An 8897-nucleotide genomic window follows, 5' to 3' on the forward strand; every position below is an offset into this window, starting at 1 on the left:
ACGGTTGACCATATTCACAACACGTTCTGTCGTCTGACGTATCGACGATATCAATCTGACAATATTTCGATGTCACATATATACGGGTCCGCACAGTGATCAAGATAGCGGCGATGTAAGGAATTAATCCGGATGTCTCCAACATTAGAAAGTATCAAAGAGGTTTAGAGTTAAGTAAATGCACTTCCCGTCATAATAAACACCGCTTTCTCAAACCGGGTGTTAACCCCGGCCTTTCCGTTCTCCAGAATCATCATCCTTCACCTTCATCGTAAACTGTTGTAAACTTTCTCTATGTAGAATCGTCTACGTTAAATTAAATCTCATTCGCAAATTAAACAACTGTTTCTTTGAACAATGTTTTTCTCAACATTGTAGCCCAAGCCGTCTGAAGCGGCCGTGGTAAATGTTCACGTGAATTAGGTTCGAGATCCCCGAAATGACATTGCGATGTTAGTTTTATTACTACACTAAATTTGTTAATGAATTAAAAAAAACGTTTTCCTTCCCATTCATAGTGCTCTAGAATTATAGGGACTAAATATACGCTTCGCTACGGCAGTCCATGTGGTGTTTAAGTAACGTGACGTCATCAATTGTGAATGGCGCAAAAAATGTCTTCGTTTGATTAAGCCCTTCTCATTTTGGCTTTAAAACCTGTCAAAATGGAAGTTTTGTGAGTTATGTGATAAAAAGTACCTTAAATTTGTTTTTATTTCATATGAGATTTTATGAAACGAGTCTTAGGAGTTTTTATTTTTGCGACCCTTGGCGAGTCATTCGACTGGAATGACATTTTTGTTAGCTAGAGGTTCATCGACAGCTGCCGCTAAAATGTATGGTCGTACAGTTAAGGATTTTCTTATTAATAACGCCAAGAAAACATTGTCTCTGGTCAATGTTTCTACTTGAATTGTTCATAAGGAGTATCAAATTGTACTATTATAAATAAGTATGTGACAAGATTATATAAACAACTGTATTCACCAAATTAAAGGGCAATTAGAATATCCATGATGTATTGCTATGACTACTTAAAAATTTGTGTTCCCAATTTCATCTAGAGTGTGTCTTTTAAATATTCTTAAAAAAATGGATAACCTAGACCACCTCGACACTCCAGGGGTTACGCTCACTGACGTTCTCTGCACCCACGTAATAATCTTCGACACTCCAGGGGTTACGCTCACTGACGTTCTCTGCACCCACGTAATCATCTTCGACACTCCAGGGTTTACGCTCACTGACGTTCTCTGCACTCATGAAATCATCTTCGACACTCCAGGGTTTACGCTCACTGATGTTCTCTGCACCCGTGTAATCATCATCGACACTCCAGGATTTACGCTCACTCACGTTCTCTGCACCCGTGTAATCATCATCGACACTCCAGGGGTTACGCTCACCAACGCTCTCTGCACCCCTGAAATCATCCTCAACACTCCAGGGTTTACACTCACTTACACTCTCTGCACCCCTGAAATCATCCTCGACAGTCCAAGGTTTACGCTCAACCATGCTCTCTACACCTCTGAAATTATCCTCGACACTCCATGGGTTATGCTCACTGACGTTATCTGCACCCCTGGAATCATCTTCGACAGTCCAGGGTTTACGCTCACTCACGTTCTCTGCACCCCTGGGATCATCCACGACACTCCAGTGATTACGCTCACTCACGCTCTCTGCACCCCTGGAATCATCTGCGACAGCCCAGTTTTTTGGTCACTCAAGTTATCTGCATCCCTGGGAGCATCCTCGACACTCCAGGAGTTACGCTAACTTACGCTCTCAACACCCATGTTATTATCCTCAATACTCCAGGGTTTCGCTCACTTACGCTCTCTGCAACCCTGGGATCATCCTCGACACTCCAGGGGTTACGCTCACTTATGCTCAAAGGGTCAACGTAGTCTTATTGTCTCATCCACCAGGTGCTGCACACTGAGCCTTCAAGTTACGGGGGTGCAGAGGACGAAAGTGAGCGTAACCCCCTAAAGTGTCGAGGATACTGTAAGCCCGAAGTAAATAAAATATTGATATTAAATTCATATCGATATTTAGTAACTCATTTTCTTTATAAAAAGAGAATACGAAGAAATGTCGATAATACCCTGCTAACTACTGCAACAAGGAAGACACATGACAGTGCTGAAAACAATACAGGAATCACAAGACGTAAGACGGTTTCATAAGGTATTTATAAATATATATAACTGCCGTTATGTCGCGAACATCATACCTGAAATGAAATACAGAATTCGTTTCGCTAATATGGAAGTGTTTTTAAAACGGAGTTGGACTAGGCCTACGTGTTACGATGTATGAATACTACGATAATGTCACACAAAGACAAACTGTAAACTCTAGTGTACTTTTGACGCACACATCGCTATCGTAAAAAGGTTTTAACATTTAGTTATTTATCCCACATAGACAGATAACACCAAATGACGTCACGATCATGTGACAGCTTTTTTATACGAAGTATAAATTCACCATTACAAACAAATTATTTTGTCTAAGAGGAAAATTAAATATATTTTACTTACCAGCAAAACAACAAATAGTATATATTTACATAAATTAACCATCAACAGTAATCGTGAGGTACTCAATATATGTGAGGTAAGTAACTTTTTTGATAATGGGATTAAATCTCAAAAAGCGAGAGCGCAGTAACACAGTCGATATTATTTGGATATGTTTAATTGCATGTAGATAAGCAACTATTCATTTGTAGGGATAGTTCAATCGTTATTTTAATAGGAAGCGTTTTTTCTCAACGTTCCGGTGCTATTGAATACATGCGTATATTAAGGCAATTAGTTTCACATTTCCAGTATTTAAAAAAATGACACTAACTACAAAGAGCTGTCGTTCCTTAATAAAGGAGTTTACGGAACGACAACTAGTGGTAGGTATTTGTTTCAGAAAAGATAAATGTAAAATAAAAAATAAAATGAATCTTTATTGTGACTGGTGGATGTATTTAACATCAGATGGATCAACTGACGAAAGATTCGAAATTACTTTTATCTACAGTATATGCATGGCACAAGAATTGGCCTTCATTTTGATGGTGTATACGGCACAATATTTACATTTCTACTGAACCTGGGCTCAATACACTTACTAAGCATAACAAGGTAAAATATACATAGCATTACCCTATTATTAAGCTGGTTTCTCTGGTTATGCGCGGAGCGCGGTAAGTATATAGTGTGTGTTCAATATGTATTATTTTTTTGGTTAGAAGTTTGCAAGTGAATTAAGAAAAAGAATTAGCATCTTAATTTGTTCTTTAAGAAATAATCAAAATGTGTGCGTGCATTATGGTGGAATATATAACGAGGGTGAGAAAATGTTGGTAAAAATAATTAACGAAGGCCGCTTCGGCCTGAGTTAATTATTTTTCCAACATTTTCGAATCCCGAGTAGGGAATCCCTATTTCCTAGCGCCTTGCTTGGCGCTAGGAAATAAAAGGTAGTTAGAAGTTGAAAGAAAGATTAAGATCACAAAATTGCAATGGTTGCAGCAGATTTCTTTTTCCCCAAATAGAGGACACCAAAGCATATCACCAATTCTGCAGGGGGTTCACTCATTAGTCGCCTCCTACAATACACGCAATGGGAAACAGCAGGTTAGTTCGTTTCCCAATCTCCCACCTGCAGGGGTGGCTGATGAGAGAGGTGTAATGAGCTAGTGTTAGTATATGCTACAAGTTTTTAAGTCGACATGTTTTAAAAAGATTTCATTAAAAACTAAATGTATTCTACATCGTTATTTGTGTGAATACTGTTTAACGAAATGTTACATTTGTAAAAAGGTTCATATAGCACTGCCATTTATAAGTGTTTATTCGTGACGTGCCGAGGTGAGGTTAGGTACACAGTCATCTTCATAAAAAAATACCAGTGAAGCGTATATATACATAAAGGTGTAATGTATGTTCAAACTGGCAATATAAAATCGACCTCGATTCGGCTCCGTTCACGTTATAAAGCATTAATTACAAGTTGGTGCACATGTCCATTCTGTATCTGCCTATGTAGGATATCCAAGTTTGTGTCAGGGATGAACATAGATTGCATCAGAAATATATATAATATATATATATATATATATATATATAAATCTGATTGCATTAAGAAATATTGGTTACGTAACGAAGAATGTGTATGCTCTTTTTTCCCTCTCGGTCATTTGTTGTGTACAAATATGTATTAAATATACTGTTGCAGTTAAAATGAATTGTTTGGGATGAATCATAGCAATATCATTTATAACAATAGTACAAAGCAGCTTCGTTGTCGCCCTTTGATGACCTCTTTGTATTATACAAACTAATTTGGAATTTGAAATAATCTATATATTTTTATAGCATATTAATATTACATCTTCTTAGACGCATTTTCCCTGGTGTTCGTTGTCCCGGATATGGAAACATCGTCTTATCGCTTTGGTTCGACATATTTGTAATAAATTTCTGGAGATATACGAAACTACGGTGTGTGGCTAAATTACCAAAAGGTGAACAAGTGGTTCGGCTTAAACAAAACACCGACAGCCAACAGCTTAGCGTGAAAATGGAGGTCTTTTATTGAGACCCCCATTCAACGCGATTCGCTCTTTCGACGTTTTGAGATTATTATTGATGTCAAAAAGCATCTTTAGTTTGTGGACGCATTGCGGAAACAGTTCTGAATATGTTAGGAAATTTCGAAATTTCGAAATTTTATAGGTCGATGATAAAATAGCATACTAAAATTTAAACAATGACATTTAGCAACACTATTGATATTGATATATCAAAGAATGTCATGTTAAAATTTAAAACTCGTTTGTCTAAGGACTTGACGTCAGATGTTGACGCACAATAGTGTAACGTGACTTTGACGTCATTTGGTTTCAGGTTTGACGTTTGTGACGCACGGCTGGCTTTGTAAAGCACGCCTTTTAAAAGCTATCGGAGTGAAAATAAGCATATGTAAAGCCTATTTATTTGACATTTTTACGGGCGCGGTTTGAATATATGACAAGTTAATCCGATGTTGTCAATGACTGGGTTGAACTCTACCCGTGTTTGTATCATCTGATACCATAGTGCTTATCATGATATGTTCGTTATAAAGCACAGATGGAGTAAGCACGTAAATTTACATACATATAACCAAAAAATCCCGGAGGAAAATATTTGATTGAAGCTCGAGAGAGAAAGCGCGCTCAAATTATACGTCATTGCATTATATTTACATTTGCCCCCGCGCCGTCCCATTACAACAGTGTTAGAGGGCAAGTGTAATTATACAGGCTATAATTACAACTGCTCGACTATAATTACAACTGCCTGTTTCAGGTGTAGGAATATGTAAACAAACAAAATGGCCGCCTGAAATGTATTTTAAGCAGGGTAAATGTTTTTTGTAGGAATATGTCTGAAAAAAAGAAAAATATGTAAATATAAAAAATACCTGGTTGTCTGGATGTAATTATTTTTGATATAATTACAAGTGGCCTCTGGCAAATCGCATAAATCCCGTAGATTTGCAGAGGCCACTTCTAATTATATCAACAATAATTACATCCAGACAACCAGTTATTGTTTAAATGACCTGACAAGATTATATTTTGCTCATCACATTTACACAGTCTTAACTATCTAGATGCTCTTCTTCCTTCGTGCTGTCCGTCAAAATATATACAGCTGCCACATCATACACAATAGCTTCGTTGCCCCTCCGAAGCATGTATCTCAAATTTAAAACGTACAGCTGGTCAAGATAGAGGCCCTATATTACCTCCGATCCATGCTGAAAATAGTTACCCCATTCATCCTCCGTACATCTGGTCAGCTTATACAAATATGCGTAGGAGTTGTTACCTGCATAAAGACATTTATTTTTAAATCGTCATTCTTTGTGCATAAAACCCCCTGCCTGCATGTAAGATGATGGGTTTGCCAATAAATTGGAAGATTGTGCTATTACTTTAAACGGTAAACGCGCATAATTTGCTCGACAAAAGAGAGAATTACTGAAAAAAATAAATTCAAACAAGTGGCAAGTACCTTAATCAGATAATAGCCACTGGTTACATCGTCAGTAATCACGGCTATTATGTCTCCTGTCGTTAGCATGCCTTTTATGTCAATGTCCTGGTCTTCATTCTATAACTTATCATTAATGAAATAATCAATTGTTTTATTGTTGTTATTTTTCCGAACAATGCCACGCACCAAAAAAAAAAGAAAATATAATAAAATTGACTAAAATTAAACTTTTGGGGTATTTTCCCAAAACAAATCCCCAATCTATCTGAATGCTTAGATTTTCATAAAATCACCTCATAGTTGCATAACCATTATGTGAAAGTTTCAACGAATTCTACTGGTTAATTGCGAAAGGGTGGAGCCTTCTTAATAGCATAACCAAGATATACCGTCCGCCATTTTCTCATCTGCATATGAAGCCCGGATGGCGATAGTTAATTATGAGAAATTCTTTTTACACAACCAATAACATTTTCTATGTGACGTTTCGATGACTAGTACGATATGTACACTGTCACCTTCATCAGACAAATGACCAGTGAAGCGTATGCACACAAATGTGTAAAATGTGTACGTGTTGTCCATAAAATCGATGTCGATTTTGGCTACGCACGAAACGATGAACAATAATTGTTATATATGTACCGAAATGACTCAATTCAGCTACTCTTGGTCATAGATGTGCGAGAGTCTTTGAGCCCACTCGTCTCGATTTAGAATTGGCCCACTGCGGCGTATCCAGATGGCTTCCTTTATCTGCCGCTTGAACAGATTGCTCTCTCTGTCCAAAACTTTGAAGTTATCCCATTTAATCACATGGTTTTTCTGTGTGGTATGGTATGTGATTGCCGATTTATTTAACCGGGACTCGACTGTTTTCTTTCTGATCTGGTGAAGTTCCTACCTTCTTGGGTTTCTGTATCTTTCCGGTGTTCACCAAGGCGGACCCAAACTCGCCTTCCAGTCTCTCCAATATACGGCGCGTCGCAGTTTTTGCATCCGTTTTCGTATACGCATTCTGCGACGTATTCTTTGGATGTTTTATCCTTAGGGTGTACTAGGATACTGCGAAGCGTCTTGTGGGGCTTCATGGCAGTTTATATGTCATGACCGCGATATATCCTCTGGATGGTTTCGGATATACCCTTTATATACGGGATAACAACTTGACCTTTGGTTTTGTTCTTATCCTTGAATGGCCTTTTCTTGTTCCTCTCCTTACTTTGACACTGTTTTTTACCCGTTTTAGCGCCCATTCCGGATATGCACATGTTCTCATTGCACGAGCGATGTGATTCTGCTCTTGTGTTTTGTCCTGTTGTTCTGTGACTATTGTATCACATCTGTTGAGCAATGTGCGTATGACGCCTAACTTCTGGTGTAAAGGATGGTGAGATCTGAAGTTCAGGTATTGGTCCGTATGGGTCTTTTTTCTATAGACCAATACCTTCATGGTTCCGTCTTTTTTTCTTTACCAGTAAGGTGTCTAGGAAGGGCATTGTGCCGTTGGTTTCTTCATTACATGTAAATGTGATGTTGTTAGTGGCATCTATAGTGTTGATATGTGTGGTCAAATCTTTCTGTGACCCCTTATTGATTATCTCAAGTATGTCGTCAACATAACGTTTCCATAAGCTAGGCTTGCATTCTATGGGGGCAGTGGCTATTGCTTCTTGCTCCAGATGTTCCATGAACAAATTGTTAATGACTTTAATGACTACGACTGACACGTCATGAAATTGATTATTTAGTATTAAAATTTTGCGGCGGTATATCGTGATTATACTGGCGAAAATATCCGTTTATCTGGACAGCTTGCGACAGTGTAATCACGATATACCGACGTAAATTTCAAAATATAGTAGGGTATATGTCCTAAATATATGCTAGTACATGTACGGTGGGTACGTATTGTCAGTGTCAAGTGCAGGAGTGACGGTAAAAAGTCACATGTACGCGTTCGAATACACAATCACGTGACAAGACAAATACTCAGGTCGAGACGTGGACTGCACAAACAGGTTTGACAAGTCCATGTATCAAAAAAGATGACAGCGCATTGGACATACGCTGTTACAAAATAATTTGAAAGTACAAAATAATGAAAATTAATATATATATATTATCACTTTGGTAATACATGGAAAGTTTGAAAGGTTTTAACAAACTTATATTAAATGCATTTCTTTTACATACTGTCACGATGGCGATGCGGTGGGTTTTTTTATTCTTAGGACAGTAATCGTAATTCATATTCCCTAACTAACTTCCACACAGCAATAGTAGTTTTCGTTCAACAATGCCGATGTCCAACACATGTTGAATTTAAACGTTATCATATAATCGGACCTCGAGCTATCATGCGGGAAGAGATTTGCGGAAAGTTTAGACAGACCGGAGACGTATATATAACAATCTGGACAGACGTACGTGAACCAATGCAATACACCATCCTCAAAATTCGAGGGTTTACGATCTCTGGCCTGCACCTCTAGAATGTCGAATCTCTGGCCTGCACCTCTAGAATGTCGAATCTCTGGCCTGCACCTCTAGAATGTCGAATCTCTGGCCTGCACCTATAGAAGTCGAAACGAAGTCAGATGCTATGTTTCTTGTCACGTGCGTCACATTGCGTATAATAATTAATCACAACCTAGTTCGTAGGTCGTCTCAAAGCGGTTCACAAATTGTTATCCGTTGGTATTGGGCCTTTGCAAGCAGCCAATATCTTTCTCAACTCCCTATAGAGAGCATACAGCCGTTGCTGCCATTTCGGCGCTCACAGCTAGCATTCAACAATTCTAGCACTACCCAACCACGTCTAACTCATGCATTAACAGCTGA

Source organism: Mizuhopecten yessoensis, unplaced genomic scaffold, assembly GCF_002113885.1.
Source record: "Mizuhopecten yessoensis strain PY_sf001 unplaced genomic scaffold, ASM211388v2 scaffold4599, whole genome shotgun sequence".
Lineage (NCBI taxonomy): Eukaryota > Metazoa > Mollusca > Bivalvia > Pectinida > Pectinidae > Mizuhopecten > Mizuhopecten yessoensis.